The sequence below is a fragment of the Pleurodeles waltl genome, chromosome 1_2 (genome assembly GCF_031143425.1).
Source record: "Pleurodeles waltl isolate 20211129_DDA chromosome 1_2, aPleWal1.hap1.20221129, whole genome shotgun sequence".
In the NCBI taxonomy this organism is placed as follows: domain Eukaryota; kingdom Metazoa; phylum Chordata; class Amphibia; order Caudata; family Salamandridae; genus Pleurodeles; species Pleurodeles waltl.
The window spans coordinates 1,198,799,112-1,198,815,086 of NC_090437.1; the positions used below are offsets into that span (position 1 = coordinate 1,198,799,112).

The 15,975-nt window shown below is 42.3% G+C and overlaps 1 protein-coding gene across 3 annotated transcripts in view; it reads left to right on the plus strand.

The window, feature by feature from the left end:
* Positions 1-15,975, plus strand: part of ZFYVE28 (zinc finger FYVE-type containing 28) — a 516,457-nt gene that overhangs the window by 254,454 nt on the left and 246,028 nt on the right. The window lies entirely within an intron of this gene.

Sequence of the window (15,975 nt, forward strand, 5' to 3'; positions counted from 1 at the left end):
GTACATCCTGTCACAGATAACATCATAAACATATCAGATTACATCACTGGCAATTTCGCATAGGACATCACCATTGACATCTTTGAATATGTCACTGATGCTGTCACAGGAACATTGTGTTTCCAAAGCCTGATCATTTGTGATGAGTTTAGAACTTATTTGAAAGTGAGGCCCAGAACTCATTGCATAATCCTGTTAAGTAGTTTTTGGTGTCTGAGGCATAGGTTTGTTATGGGATTTTGAATGGAAAATGTAGCTTTTAGTGCTTGTTCCCAACATTTCTGAGCCTTAGATGCGTGTATACTTCTTTCGATACATTTTCTGCATATATGGTGAACGAGACCATATATAATCCCAGTCGCTCCAGAAACACGCTAGTTATAGTCGTCTAGGTAACCATCTGTGCTTTTCTCATAACTTCCGATCTACTTGTGATGGGTAAGATCACAAATGACATCGCTGGTGAGATTACATATCACATCACTGCTAATGTCATCAATGGCGTCTTTGAAGCCACTGGGGCTGAGGTGCTCAGCACAGGTACAACATGTGTGAGAGAGGTAAAGCCCAGTGAGCTTTGGAGATAGGTGCGCTGACCACAGGGCCTCGCTGAAGGTCAGGCAAAGCACCAGAGGATGCTGGGCACAGCTGAACAATGCTGCCACGTGGGTTGTGCTCAGAAATCGCGGGTCACTTCTGAATTCCAGGTCTAATGAGCCTGTTGTTAGAGTATTGCATTTTGAGCATGGCTCAAGTGCAGGCACTGCTTTACAGCCTCGTGGGTGTGGTTGAAGGAGATCTGACCATCTAAGTCCTCTAGCTTCAAGCTATTGGCTGCTTTTAAAACCTTTCCCTTTTTTAATGCAAATGCAGGGTTGGAGGTCTGCTGTCCCTGGCAGGCAGTGCTTAATTTGAGACGGCGATTGTAGTCTGGACCCACAGGCACTTATTTTTCCTGAACAAACTGTGATCCAGAGAAAGAAAAACAGAAAAAGTGAAAAGAAGGCAGAAGAGAGAAAGACAGCAAAACAATGACAAATGGTGAAAGTAGAAGCAAAAATGAGCCTGCGGTAATGAGGTAAAGAAACGGGGAGCATCTTGTGGTGGATTAAAGAGACATGATGTGGAATCAAGATTATTCAGTCTATGGTTTCCCGACCTTTTAAAAAAAAAAATAGCACTTAAGCACTTCTTGCAGGCCTCCATCGCTTCATCCACAGCCAGTTACACGTGGTATCAAATTGTGACCTAATTAATATTCATTAGGTAGGTGGTTCTTCTGTCATGGCGTAAAACGTAAAAAAAAAATACATGTATATTTTAATTGTGTAAGAAAATAGTCTTGTTTGGCCACGTTTGAATCCACATGCAGATTTGCGTAGCAACAAGGCTGAGTTTGTGGAACACATTCTGTAGTTTTGTTCACATTTAGCTCAGTTGCTATTTATTTTTTTAGTTTACAAGTATAAATATCATGCAATGCTTACGCCCCAAAAAAACATGCTGGGTTCCTTTATCTTTTGAGAACCAGAGTGTGTGCTTAGGGCTTCACCGCTCAGGATAAATAGTACTAGTAATGGAAAAGTGGCGACATTATGAGAGAAATAGAACTATAAATACGTGAAGTTGCACACTGGGGTTTTTAATGGGCAAATCAAGTAGCTTTTCCCCACAGATGCTTAGTAAGTCAGATGCCTGCCACCCTCTGCTTACTCACAAAAGGATGATGGACGGAGTGCTGAACAATGCAAACACTCACCCCCAGTCACAGATCTGGGTTTAATCTATCGTTCTTTTGCTCACCATGCCACCCCAGACGTGGGTCCCTTACTCACTGTGCCACTGGATTCAAGCTAGCCTGGCTGATGACGGGTGATACCCTGAAACCGGTCCCAGGATGCTTGTTTCTGGTCCAGGAAGGACCTGGTTTAGCAGAATGGGCTGGACTGTTCCCAGGAGGAACAGAGTCAAGACTGATTTGCATATGGCTGGGTCCAACCTGGGATGGCATGGTGAGCAAAAGAACAATGGATTAAAACCAGATCTGTGACTGGGGTGAGTGTTTGCATTGTTCAGCACTCAGTCCATCATCCTTTTGTGTTGCTCCTCTGCTTACTGGCACCACCAACATTGAAGGACAAAATGGCTAATAGGTTCGGTACCCCAGGACTCTGAGAGGTTTTGGTCACTGCTGTACTACACAGAACTGCACAAGCATGAACCATGTAGGTGCTAACACAGCAACACATTAGAAAAAAAACAAATGAAAGACAAATATATCATTGAACATCAATAACCATTTACAAGACACAATGGCAATCAAATCAGATTTTCCCATAGCTTGTCATTAGATGTCCAAAAGCCCATACGATATCAGCTGGGTCCACTGTATATAATTAGTAAGTGGTCAACTGAAAATGAAACCAAGATTTATAAGTTTGCCATATTTGGAGAGTGCAAAAGTTGTATTTACTCCGGTGTACACTTGTCAGTTTTGGGTCTCACACAAAAGTATTACAATTATGTGAAATATAGGTGTTGGCCTGTGCCTGCATGGCTCCACACATTTATTTTGAATCAGTCCCTCTCATATCACTTTGGGTTTTTGTTTGTTTGAAATCACAGATCAGTATTCTCCACTTTATATATTTATACCAGCAAAGAGCTTTTGCATGTGCCTTGATTTGATTACAGGGTAAAATCCCTCAATTTCCTTGGGGTAGGAAATATTCTTCTGCACTAAATGTTGCCAAACCTCACTCTTCTGCAGTTGATATGTGCCTTATCAGTTTTAGTCAAGTGGAGACTAAACTTTGACTTGGGGGCTTATGGTCTTGTAGTTCTTCTAGTCATCGCTCTGCCCTACTCTCTCCAATCCTGCAACCCAAAACGTGTGGCCGCCTTAAACTCAAACCCACTACAGTTAAATAAATAAAAAATGTTAATAAAAGTCATGGTGGTGGTTAAATGTAACCTGCCGCTGGACACTTCAGGAGAGGAACCGCTTGTGCTAATTTGTTGCACAAATTAGAATCAAACCGCAACCCTGCCACCATGTGTCTTAACTAATTCATTCTTCGTTTACAGAGCAGAATCCGGCAATTAGCTAAATTGAATGTTATTTGAAGCACTAATAAAGCGGAAGAGTCATTTGCCTACACCGCACTGGGTAGTGATTCTAATTTGCATGGTGATCATTCCGCCTGGGAAGCTGGGATTTGAGATGATCATAGAAACAAGTGGTTCCGATTTCTTTTGTTGATAATCCTGATTTCTCAGCATATGGCTCCGTAACCATTTGGGAACAAGAAAGTAAATATGGAGGAAATCATTTTAGCTTTCTCTTTGTCTTTGGAGTAAACAATCAAGACTCATTCGAAAAGAGCACATTTAATGAAAGTTATCTGTTTTTTTGTGAAATAAAATTGTGTGGGGGGGTGCCTCTGAAATGCATCTGCTCCGTTTCAGCAGAATGAGATTGGAATAGTGGCTCACAGCAACACCAGCGGATAACCACTGCTATCTGAATTAAGTATGTTATAAAACATGCACAATGAATTGTTCTTTTGTGGTTGATTATATATGAAGCTTACTTATCACGTGAGTTATATGGATTGATTTGGTCTAGGCAAGTAGGCATTTGCAAGTTCACTGCAATTTAGATGATATTGTGTTTTTGTTCTTGAGTGTTATGTTTAAAGAGCACACTTGTGCATACTGGTTCACTTTGGTCCCTTGAACAGTATGACCCTTGAAGAGCTTGTAAAACAATTACTTTAATGAGCTTGTAACGTTTGATAGACATTGATATGGTTACTTTTGTATGTCTATTTCTTAAAATATGTTTAACATGGTTAGAAGTAAGTTCACAATCTTTATTTAAGACTCCGCATACTTGGTTGTCTCTATTGCAGGCCTCCAGATAATTAGGCACATAAGCAAACAATTTCTCTGAACAGCCTACATAAACAGAATAATGAATACTACTGAGCGTTAAAAGCGTATAGAACATCCAGTATTGTAAATGGAAGGCTGCCGAGTGATTGAATTTTCTACAAATCCTTGTTCTAGTTCTTAGATTTGGTACTCGTTGCAAGTGTTTCAACAACATGGATAAAAAGTAATGAAAGTATCAGAAGCAAACAAGAAAAACTCTAATGGTAAGTACTGATGGCACCTCCGGCATAGGCTCTGCCATCGGAGAGATTGTATTCTAATAGGTTTAGTTGATCACTTTGCTGCCTGGTATATCCGACAGGAGCACTGCACAGCGATCGGTAACACAAATTCTATGGTGCTAAAAAAAGGGCAACTTTTGATCTACCTCTGATAACCACTCCTAAAGAATGTGATTCTTTTCATGTAGTAGAAAAGAAGGGGTTGCAAAAGCAGACTACAAGCTCTTCTAGGGTTTTTCTCAAGCTGTCCTGAATTAAAACCATTTACTTTCTTGCTTCATATTTCAGAGTGCTTGACTGTACTAATAATTGACATAGAGATACCAAAAACACTTAACATTACATTTTTTATTAAAGTTCTCCTTTGAATCTAGATTTTCAGACTATCCCAAAGCCAAATTAATTTAAAATATGTCAAAATACGAATATCTTGCAAAGGTAATACCAATTCTGAACAAGTTATGAACCAAACTAGACATCCTGGTAGACCTCGAATCACCGACATTAGTCTAGGATCCAGCTAATCTTGGTCAGCCAGCACCTGTTTTAGTTAGCAATGCAGATACAAATCATGATGGTTTGCACACACATCTTATTTATGTTCCATTTGTCTTGGTCCTAGGGACATCTACATTTTTTTCTGATGACGGGGTGTGTGTGTACAATAAACTTAAACACAGGTGTGGGGGGAAAAAAGAAAGGTTCAAAATAAAAACTCGGAGAAATCCTTATCCAACAGTACTAATTACCCAAGAATTTGTACTTCCACCCTTCGGCTCATTTCAGGTTTGTCACTCTGCTCCATTCAACTTGTCTCATTGTTTCCGTAGTACTTCCATCTGGTTTCATGTAATGGTGTTTACTGGTTTAGGACCGTGCCTGGCAATGTGCTGCACTGTGCGTGCAAAACCTTATTCCCTTCGAGTTGTACCTGCACCTTCTTGCTCGGTTAATCGGCTTTTAACCTTGTCTGTATGACAGAATGAATCCTATTGATTCACTGGACGACTAACCATAGTATAAATTAAGGATGGGTGTGGATCCGCAATTTTTTAAAATCACTTTGCACTTCCATTGTTATTTTCTGCATTTTGCTAATCTGTACAGAGGGCACGAGTGACTGGTGAACTTCTTCCCTCTAAAGAAGTGATTTTTTTGTTCCCAGGGCTCTTTCCTTTGAACATTTCTCTCCAAGGAAAGGAATGGATCGGTTTTCATCGTATCATCCATAAATTTATGGAATGTGACACTTTTTTTTAAGATGACAAACAGTTCCTGCTTCTTAAAGCTATATGGGTTGAACCTTTCCTCTCGTATTGCAAATCTGTGTCCCCAACTTCAGTTGATAATTGTGTCTGAAACAGTGCTTGTTTACCTTGTTGGTTGTGGGGCTAAACACCTAAATGGTAAATGGGTCTGGACCAAGGTACTCTCTTCCATTGTTTTCCCCAGTTAAAGCTTCACATCACTCACTGCCTGATCTTTAGTGTCTGCAATTGTTAGTCGTTCTGTAGTCTGTCAAGCTAGGATCCTGCTTCTTGACTGTGTCCTGCCGCACAAGTGACTGAAATGAGTTCTCCTCTCCTTGTTTTCCCACCTTTACTCCAGAATTAATGGCAGATGTCTGATCATTGAAGATGCAAAACCTGTTAGATGCCCTTTGGTGTACCAGGCTGATAACATCTGTAATATGATGCCTACATACTCAATTTCGTATTGACAAACCTCCTGCTCCCCCTGAGAAGACGGGCTCAGCCGGAAGGCATTTTAGCTAGAGACCTCAAGCCCATTTTTTCCTATGATATGCACATAGATGCTAATATAAAGTGTTTTTGTTAATTTCGTTGTCCTGAATTGTCAATGTTCACTTGCATTTCATGTGACCGTGCATTTCGCTCTTCGTTTTGCTGGTTGCTGAGCCTCATGTATTGGCTTGAGTCCCTCATGACCAGTGACTTGTGTTTGCTAGTCACACTACATTGGCATCTCTGTATCACCTTGCTTTTGAAAGTTCCACTGAGCATTGCTTCCACCTCTTTTTGTGGCTCTCCCCATGAAGCCAGAAAACAGACAGGTCCTTCTCTGTTGCTGTGTGTGGTCTCATCTTCAGCTTACTGTAGATTCACACTTCTTCCGTTCCTTCATGTGTCCTCAGTTTAGCCTTTCCTTTGTCACAGGTGCTACCACCAGCAGGGACATGTTGTGGCTCTAGGATCTGGGAAACCCTGAGCTATTTCAGGATTTCTGAATCTTTTACAGGAAGTTCCAATCCGACAACTTTGGATGTCCACATCTCCTACGAACAGGACATCTGTGTTTCCCGTATAGTGCAAGTTTAAGGTTCATTAACCAATGAACGTCAGTACACCAAAACAAACAGTAGACATTCACCTCTTTAAGAATTAGCCAGCATCAGCCCAGGGCATCAAAAAACCTGAAGGTCAGTTGTTTCATGGAAAATATAACTGACAAGTAGTAAAAGGCAGCATGCTGTAGAAGAGAAACCAATTGTAGCACCTGGTGGATGGTGAACTTCATCAAATGGTTTAAAGAGGAAAACGGGGGAAGTTAAACACAGACACTGATTTAGTCTGTTTGCATTGGCCTCAGAACCCAGGCATGAAAAAGAGCACATGAGAGAGTCGGATGGAGAACCTTACTGTAAGCGCAGGCCGAATCGCCATTGATCCGTTCCACAGTGGGACCCTCAAGTTTAAAAATACCAGTTCTTGTGGAGTCGAATTCAGTTGCTAGGGAAACATGACAAATACTGCTGATTAAGGAATATCTTAAAATTCAACACGTATGTGGCAGTAACTGAAAATAAAAAGTCAGACAAATTGCTTCTTTTTGTATGGTCATCCCCAGGTTTTTGGACTCAAGCTGCTGGTTTTTTTTTTTTCAACTCAGAGTGTACTGTGCCCTGCTGTCCAGACCTCAGTGCCTATGCTCTTACCCGTAAATTGGTATGTCAAATTGTCTCTAACCCAATTGGCTGAGCTAACGTGCCTGTCAATAGTGCTCAGGGGATGTAAGATAGAAGGTTCCCCCAGGGATTGTAGCACTGCTTGTGCCACCCTGGGTGGAACATGAGTAAAACAAGACCCTCAGCCTGGCATTTGCAGGCTGGAAGAGCAGTTCAAACTCCTAGCCAGACTTTGCTATTTAAAGTAATGGCAAAGCTAGACTTCCCCCTGGTATGTGTAAGTCACCCCTGCGGCAGCCCTATCAATTCCTAAGACAGGATGCAACATATCCCACTGGTAAAGCATGTAATTTTACATGTTCTGATTGTGAAAACGTGAAACTGACATTTTTACTGTGGAAAAGCTTGGTTGCTTAATTGATGAGGGCATAGATAGGCACTGACCCCTCAGCTGTGCTTACTCTGGGACAGGGCGACCAAAGTGGGTCATCCAGTGTATCAAACAACTTGTTACATTAAGCCCAACTTGATCTCAGGTTGGAATTAATGTACAAAGTTTCAGTGTGCAACTTTAGCAAAGTTACCACTTTTTTGCCTTTAGTCCCCTGTGCCTATATTAGTTGCACACGGGGTCCTGCCACCAAGACAGCTTTCTGCCTTTCTGGGGAGGCGTGCAAAGGCAGAGGACTCCAACCTTTTCTCTAATAGGAGCTACTTATGTTCTATGAAAATACTCCTCAGATACTAATATTATTAGAGATGTAATAGTAATTGCATAAAATAAGATTGTTAGTGGTCACCATATACAAGATTACGAGCAGTGTTCACCTCACTGCATCAGACACGGTCCAACAGCAACGTAAAAAATGCTTTGTGAATAAAGAGTCCCTCTACATGGGTAGCACATACGTCATAGCTGCAATGCTCCTAGCACCAAGTTAATGATTTTAGTAATGTCTCTCCAGCACTGATCCTTATTACTTAAATATCAGCTTTAAATATGCTTCAACCATATTTCCCCAAACAGCAGCTTGTTTTCAATTTTTGTATACATATATTAATTCAACGAAGCAAAAGCTTCGAATTTAGATCATTGGGCTGCATCCAGGAGAGGTACTTACAGGTAGCTGGAGAGCTACCAGTAGCTCACAAGCTAGTCATTGGAGAAGCCTGTGCTAAGGGCTCCTAGAAAGAATAGAATAGGAACCTGCTCTGTAAAAAGATGTCACTTCCCCCCTGCAAGAAGCAACACAGGTGTTGGCCTGAAAGGCGAGCTTCAATGGAAGAGCCACCTTGGGCAAATTGGCAACACTTGGGAGAGGGGCTGCTACATTGTTCAGGCAGTCAGGCTGGCACTTAGGACGGAATAGGGAGTTGCCAAACCGATTTTCTTGCCCCCTTGGTAGCCACACCTCTGTGTTGGGCTAGAGAGCTCCACATGCCAGGTGCAGGGTACTTCCATATTGGAAGTGATCAGAAAGTGGAATCATGGGATGCCCAGATGCCACACTTTGCAGGAAGTGGCAGTCTTCTGGCAAGGAATCAGGTAGCCCATTGACCACCAACTTCATCCTACCTGGAGGGCATTTTCTGAACCTAAATATGGCTCCCTGGTACCCTGAACTCCGACCTCGACGGTACTGGAAGAAGGACTGCCCTGTTGCACCATGGAACCGGCAAGGAGAGGCTTTACCCTTGTGGACTGCACCTGGTAGCTAGCAAAGAAGAGGGACAGGGCCTTCTGTGTCCTACTTGAGGATAAGTCTCCGGAGCTCAGCCATAGCCAAGAGACTCCAAGGACCAGTGAGCTGGCTCCCTAATCACAGCACAGGGACACAACAGACGAGAAGCCTCCTGTGGCACGTTCGTAGTTCAAAGTCTTCAACCCTCCATCTGCTGTTGTGCAGCACCAAGGTCCTGGACATGATGCGCAAAGTTCCACCTGGGTTTGCTGGGCCCAGGTTAGCAGTTGAAGTAAAGCTGGGACATCCAGAGGACAAGTTAATGACCTAGGAATGATTGGCCTGTGACGTGATACTGGGTGACTGGTAGTCCAGTGGCAACTGAGCTTCTGGCAGCACCTAGAGGATTTAGAGGGATGTCAACCCTGTGGCCAGGACCGCCTCACCTCAGCATGGACTGAAGAGTAGCCGCAGAAAGAACCTGTTGACCACATCACATCCACAGCTTTGTTTGAGCATCGTTTGCACTTCTTCAGCATCCTTCATCATCCCTTGCATCAGGACCACTTCCATAGAAAAGCCCTACAAAGGACAAAAGTGCCTGAAACTGACTGAGGACTGCTTCACCTAAAGCTACCACATTTATCTCTGTCTAGCCTTTCAGAGCAGCAGATATTTTTTCTCTATATATAATAATGCTACGCTTGTGTAAGCTGAATATACTTGGCAAAGAATGCTACGCTTGTGTAAGCTGTATAGACTTGGCAAAGAAGCTGCTAAATATTTTTAGTTCAACGCCTACTGAAGGAGGCAGAGAATTGCAGTAGTCGCAAGACTATTTCTGGTGGGTCATGAAAGTTCAAGCAATAAATAAAGATGTCTTTAAATTCTGTATTAATCATGTCACACTTGCTGTACTTCAGAGACAGCGGTCAAACGTCAGTGTGTGTCTTCTGACAAAAAATTGCTACTTGTGATTTTTAACATGGGGATTTGTGTTTGACTATTTACCCTACTGTTCCTTTCTGCAGCTTCGTGATAGTGCAAAGGGACAAAAGTCTACTGTGGCACATGACTATTCATGCTTACCCTGATGTTCCTTTCTCAAGCTTTGGTGATCGTGTAAAAGGACGACAGAGTACTGCTGCACATGACTATTCGTGCCTACCCTGATGTTCCTTCCTGCAGCTTCGGTGATGTTGTAAAGGGACAACAGACTACTGCTGCACATGACTATTAATGCTTACCCTGCTGTTCCTTCCTCCAGCTTTGGTGACAGTGTAAAGGGACAACAGACTACTGGGGCACAGTACTATTTATGCTTACATTACTATTCTTGCTTTTTCTTCCTTCATTCAGTTTTGGTAATGGTGTAAATAGATGATAAACAGCTGCAGCACACTACACTTCCTTCTTCCCCCACTGCTTCTTCCTGCAGCTTTGGTGATGGTCTAAAGAGACAACAGACTACTTCAGCACATGACTAGTCATGCTTACCGTAAATTGTTTATCATGTAAAGCAATTTGCCTTTTAACGTAAAATATCAAATAAAACACAGAACAGTACATTTTACAATATTTATATATATTCTGTATTTGCCTTAAAACATTTTATATCATACTTACAGAATGCTGGCACAATTGAAGGGGGATAGCAATAGTATACACAGTTCTGGAAGTAGTGGGATCCTAATGGGACCCCTCGGTTAGATACAGGTAAATCCAGGCACTTCTAGAAATAGAAGCAAGGGCCCGCTCACACACCCAGTTGGGTGTCATGCTTCATCCTTGGGCCTGCTCCTCGCCGGACCAGGGCTGCAATATCCAACTATTCCCACAGGGGGCCTGTCTGCCGGAGATCTTTATAAACAGTGCTGTCTGATAAAGCAAAGGGATTTATTGACCCTATAGATGAAAAAATGTGAAGGACTGGGAAGTGAACATTAAAATTGACTATAGGTCCTCAAACCTACGTGTTCATTCAATCTCCACAGAGTCTGTCAAGATTAAAAAACACAAATGGGAGTGTTGATGGAAATAATGTCCGTACACTCACTATAAACAAAGTGAAGTGAAAAAAGGGGGGGTTGATTGAGAGAGGAAAATTTATTCTATCCATGTATGAAGGTCGGCACGCTTCACGCCTTTTGATAGTCTATACAGATCAAGTGGCGTTTCTTCAGGACCACAAACGAAACCTAATCCTCACTGAAGAGACCTTGAGTGTGTCTGCGTTGTACAAAAAAATTTAAAAGACAGAAACTTACTTATGAGCCTAGATAGCCTAATTTAGGGTGGACCTGAAAAGGAAAGCATATAACAAATCAAAAACATATATTAATGCAAAACTATTGCGGTGGTGTGGACACACAGTGATCGCATACCCACACACCTCATGCGACCATGTGACGTTTCTGCTAACAATCATGTCGAAACTCAGTCTAGGGCTAGTGTTTTGACACAGAGAAAACATTATGGTCTTACGGTCCCTTCTGGACAAGCAAACCCTTGGATTGCTGCCAAGCTATAAAATACAAAACTCAAAAGATAAAGTATGTTTAAAAAAAAAAAAAAAAAAATAACCTATCCAACAGCTAAAATTTGTAGCTATGTAGTGATACTACACTCTCAAATCATGGAGGTATTGGAGGATAAGTTCCTGTCTGGTGTTTTATTAATGTTCAATTAAAATGTAATCTTTAGGCGTAACACTCATTCAAAATACAGCAGCTGTCCTCAAAGATATACTGGGAACGAGAACACATTTCTTTTGACAAAAAGGAAGAAATTCAGGAGAAGTAAAACGGTTCATCTATATGAAAAGACAAATTAACCCAACATGTGGAATCATAAAAGATCAAAAGGCAACCCAAGTGGGCCTGTTCTAAAGTTACGGAGTCTCTACAAGGTTGCTCCCTCCAGATGTGATGGGGCATTAACATAGAAATCCGATGTGCATGTAAAAACAAATGTTGAATGTGGTCACGACATGGCAGCTCCCACCAAGCGTCACCTTATAAAAATTATTTCATAATTCAGATCTTTTTTTTAATGTATATATCGCACCGGTCCACATCTACTTACATTTTTGACTGGACATGATTGGACAAGACTGAGGTTGAGACCACTTCAAGCATACACATTTCCCAATACATTTTTTTAAGTTACTGTGACATGCATATGTGGGGAAGATAAGTGTGTCAGTCATGGATGGGTACACACTGGAACATGACACGTCACATCCATTCACAACTGTTATTTTGGCATCAGTGTTCATTGCCAAATGAATGCTGGCCCCACAGTGGTGGTACATTCCAAGTTGTCAATTGTGTCCGTGTGTGCAGAATGCAAGGGGACCTGTACCTGTGATGTTGTGCTACCTGTAGTGCATGTGAGTCTGTACGTGTATGTATGTGTGTGATGCGATTAGCTGTTCATGGTGGAGGTAGCTGAAGTGGGTGATGTGGTTGTTTGTATGAGTGCCACTTGCATATGGGTGTGATGTGGGTTGTGTGTTTTGTTGCTGTGTGTTACCTTTAGGTGAGTCTTGTGTGGTTGTTGTTTTGATGTGTGTAGTTGTGCTTGTTTAGGAGTGTGTTTGTGTAGCTGAGTGTGTAGTTGTGTTGGTTGTTGTGGTTGTATCGTGTGAGGGTGCAGTGTCAATGGTGTGTGTTTGTTGTGTTATGGCTGTATGGCAATGTGTATTTTCGGCATGTACGGGTTGTGTTGGAATTGTAATGGATGATGGTGTGTATGTGGTGTGTTGTGTAGTAGAACACACAAAGCTAATGTACAGTGTGTGTGTCCCTTACCTCATTTCCATAGCCACTGCCATTGTACGAAGTTCATTGGGTCCCACGGCCGTCTCTCTCCATCAGCAATCCATCGCCAGTACACCGCCTGCAGAGCTGTAACATCTAAATAAGTCGGGTGGAAAACCGTTGACTTGACAGCGTTCTCGGGTCTGCCACTGACACAGCTTGGCGGTTGTTCTGCTCTGCTTCAGACTGAGAGGAAACAATGGAAGGAATGCAAAGAATGCAGCACTCTTAGTCTGAGTAATGAATTTATTAAGGCACTTCCCAAGTTTCATACACAAAAAGAATAATGTGAGCTTTTATTTAAAATGTAGCAACACCTGTGCAATTCTCAAAATAATCACAGCAGCAGGATAACAAGGATCAAAGAAACAAAGAAAATGCAATACTTCAACAATGAATATAATACATATATAGTGACTACGTATTCATGCATGCACACAGCAAACCTAAAGATACAAATTAAAAATGCATCACAATGGGGCTTGACTCCAACATCATCCCTTGTCTGCCAATGTCAGGTTGCGGAACCTGGACGACCGAAACAAGAGGGAGACCACCCTCAATGAGATTATACTCTGGGCAATGTGTCCACTCCCAGATGAGTTCCTCCTGTTCCAACTGTCAAGCTTCCCCACCTTATATTCTTTAAACAAACTTAAGAGGAAGGTTCTAGAAATCCCCTCCCTTTTGAGTAAGTTGTGAAATTCACGCGTTGGCCATATCAGGTCAGTGTTGAGAAAACACGTATCAGACTGGCCAAGTCTCACGGTGTTTTTCCTATGTTTTGTTCCCTAGTGAGAAGAGCGAAAACAGGTTAACAAGCTGTGCAGGGAAAAATACCTTCGCCACCAATGTGACAGCATTTGAAGCTAAGCTAAGCACAAAATGGAGTCAGTGGTCAAGATAGGGGTGATGGTTAAATACAGATAGCATTACAGCAGTAATACCATCAAGATCCAAATCAGCACTTTAGTCTTTTAATGTCAGCAAGCCAAATACTTGCACCTATGCTGCCATAGCTTGCAATCACTTGCACCAACATTAAATATATGGCTGCATTTGAGAGTCTGACCAGCCTATCCAGAACAGCACTAGTTTTAATACAGCCATTTCTGCAATTGTAGGGATGCCTATTTCCAAGTAATAGGCTGTTAATGGGTACAGGAAGCAGGGCCCTTGAAAAGGTGCTCTCTGTTACTTGTAATGTAGTTTAAACTGCCATATTCCCAGTATTTGCCACTATGTAATGCAAAAGCCACTACTTTCATTTTGTAAATTTGGAGAATTGTTCATATGGATTGGCAACCTACCTTTGTTTAAACTAAAGCTCTCAGAGTTTGCAGTGAGGTGGTGATTGATTTTGTTATTTGAACCTTGCAACTGAGTTGCCTGGCAGAACGAATACCCAGATAATCCTACTGTGGTACATCTGTATTTTCTATCCATGCACCTTAAGTTAACCTTAAGAGAAGGGGGATGACTTCATTGGCATGGCTATTATATTTGTACTGTCAATGATTAAAGGCCTGATTTAGATTTAGGTGGACTGGTTACTCTGCCACAACAGTGATGAATATCCCATCTGCGGAAATCTAGATAATACACCTGCATCACCCACAAACAGGAGAATGGGAACGTTATGGCCAGCAACCATGAGGACATCGATGGTGATTTCCATTAGGTATTCCACCATATCATTAAAAAAATAGACTAAAAGGAGCACTGTTAATGAACATCACGGTCTGTCTCCCTTTTCAATTGGTACAATTTCACTGCAGTCACTATAGGGCCCATAACCAACTGTGCCTTCATTAACAATATGAGGACACCTTACCACCCCCAGAATAAAACTGTCAAATCCCTGTTTTTGAAGAGAGGGCCTTCCTTTACCAGGCCTGGACGGAGTTTGCAGAGTGACAAAAAAACTCCACTGATACGCGGAGTTCCGCAAGCGGCGACACCTTGCGCTGATTTTTTTAGCTCTGGGTGTTTGTCCCACGCTGTAAAATCAGCAAGAATGGCATCACACGCAGCGCAAGAGGGCACTGCTTCTTTTCTGCTGCTCGAGTAGATTTTCTTCTCGAGAGGCAGCTTCCTCAACTCAAACGGAAGGTCTCTCATCGTAAGTGGTAGCGACCATCCGTGACTGCCCGTGTTGAGAAATCTCTCCGGGAGGTGATCTGGAGTAAGATTTTCCTGGCTCGTGGTCGCCAACTTAACATTGGCGAGCGCGAACAAGGAAAAAACTCTGCTCCGCTACACAGAGTTTTACACAACTCTGCAAGCGGAATGGAGTTTACCACCCACCCCCACGCCCCCCCACACCCCCCCCCCCCCCCCAAATGTTACACAGTTAACAAGGACAAGTGTTGACTTCAGGTTGATGAAGGTTAAATACAACCACGTCCTCTTAACCACAATGTATTTGTAACAGATCATATAGAAACGAATAACAGTTCAAATCCGCGACTTGATGCCAGCCTGTGCATTGGACTGCTCTTAATTTCTGTAGCTTTGGTAGTGGTGTAAATAGATGACAGAATGCTACAGCACAGTACTGTTTATGCTTACCCTCGCTCTTACTTTCTGTAACTCCGCTAATAAATAGATGACATACTGCTGAAGCATAGTACTATTCAGGCTTACTCCTGCTCTTCCTTCCAGCATGTTTGGTGACTGTGTAAAGGGACGACAGACAACTGCAGCACAGTACTATTTATGCTTACCCCCGCTCTTACTTTCTGGAGCTTCGCTAAAGGTGTGTATATATAGATGACAAACTACTGCAGCACAGTACTATTCATGCTTACTCCTGCTCTTCCTTCCTGAAGCTTCGGTGATAGTGTTAAGGGACGACAGAGCACAGTAGTGTTCATGCTTACCCTCGCTGTTCCTTATCCCCTGGTTTTCATTCCTGTAGCTTTGGTGATGGTGTAAAGGAGATGACAGACTACTGTGCACAATACTATTCATGCTTACCCACGCTGTATCCTCCTGCATCCTCAGTGGTGGTGTAAAGGAACGCCACAGCACAGTACTATTCATACGTACCCCCTCTTAGCCTTCCTGCAGCTTTGGTGATAGTGTAAAGGGACGACAGACTATTGCACCCCAGTACTGTTCATGCTTACCATCAGCTTTTGTCATCCTGTTTAGAAACAACAGATTAATGTGTCTCAGTACTATTCATCTGTTTTATCACTCTAATAAGAATTAGCACATTTGCATCTGGCACATGAATATGTTTGTGTTCATGCACAATATAGACTGCCATGCTTCAAATTAAATATTGAAAATATTGTTACTTAACCGGAAGACAGTAATTCTTAAAGGGGTACAGTCACTTAAATGGCTCTCTGCCAGTTGCC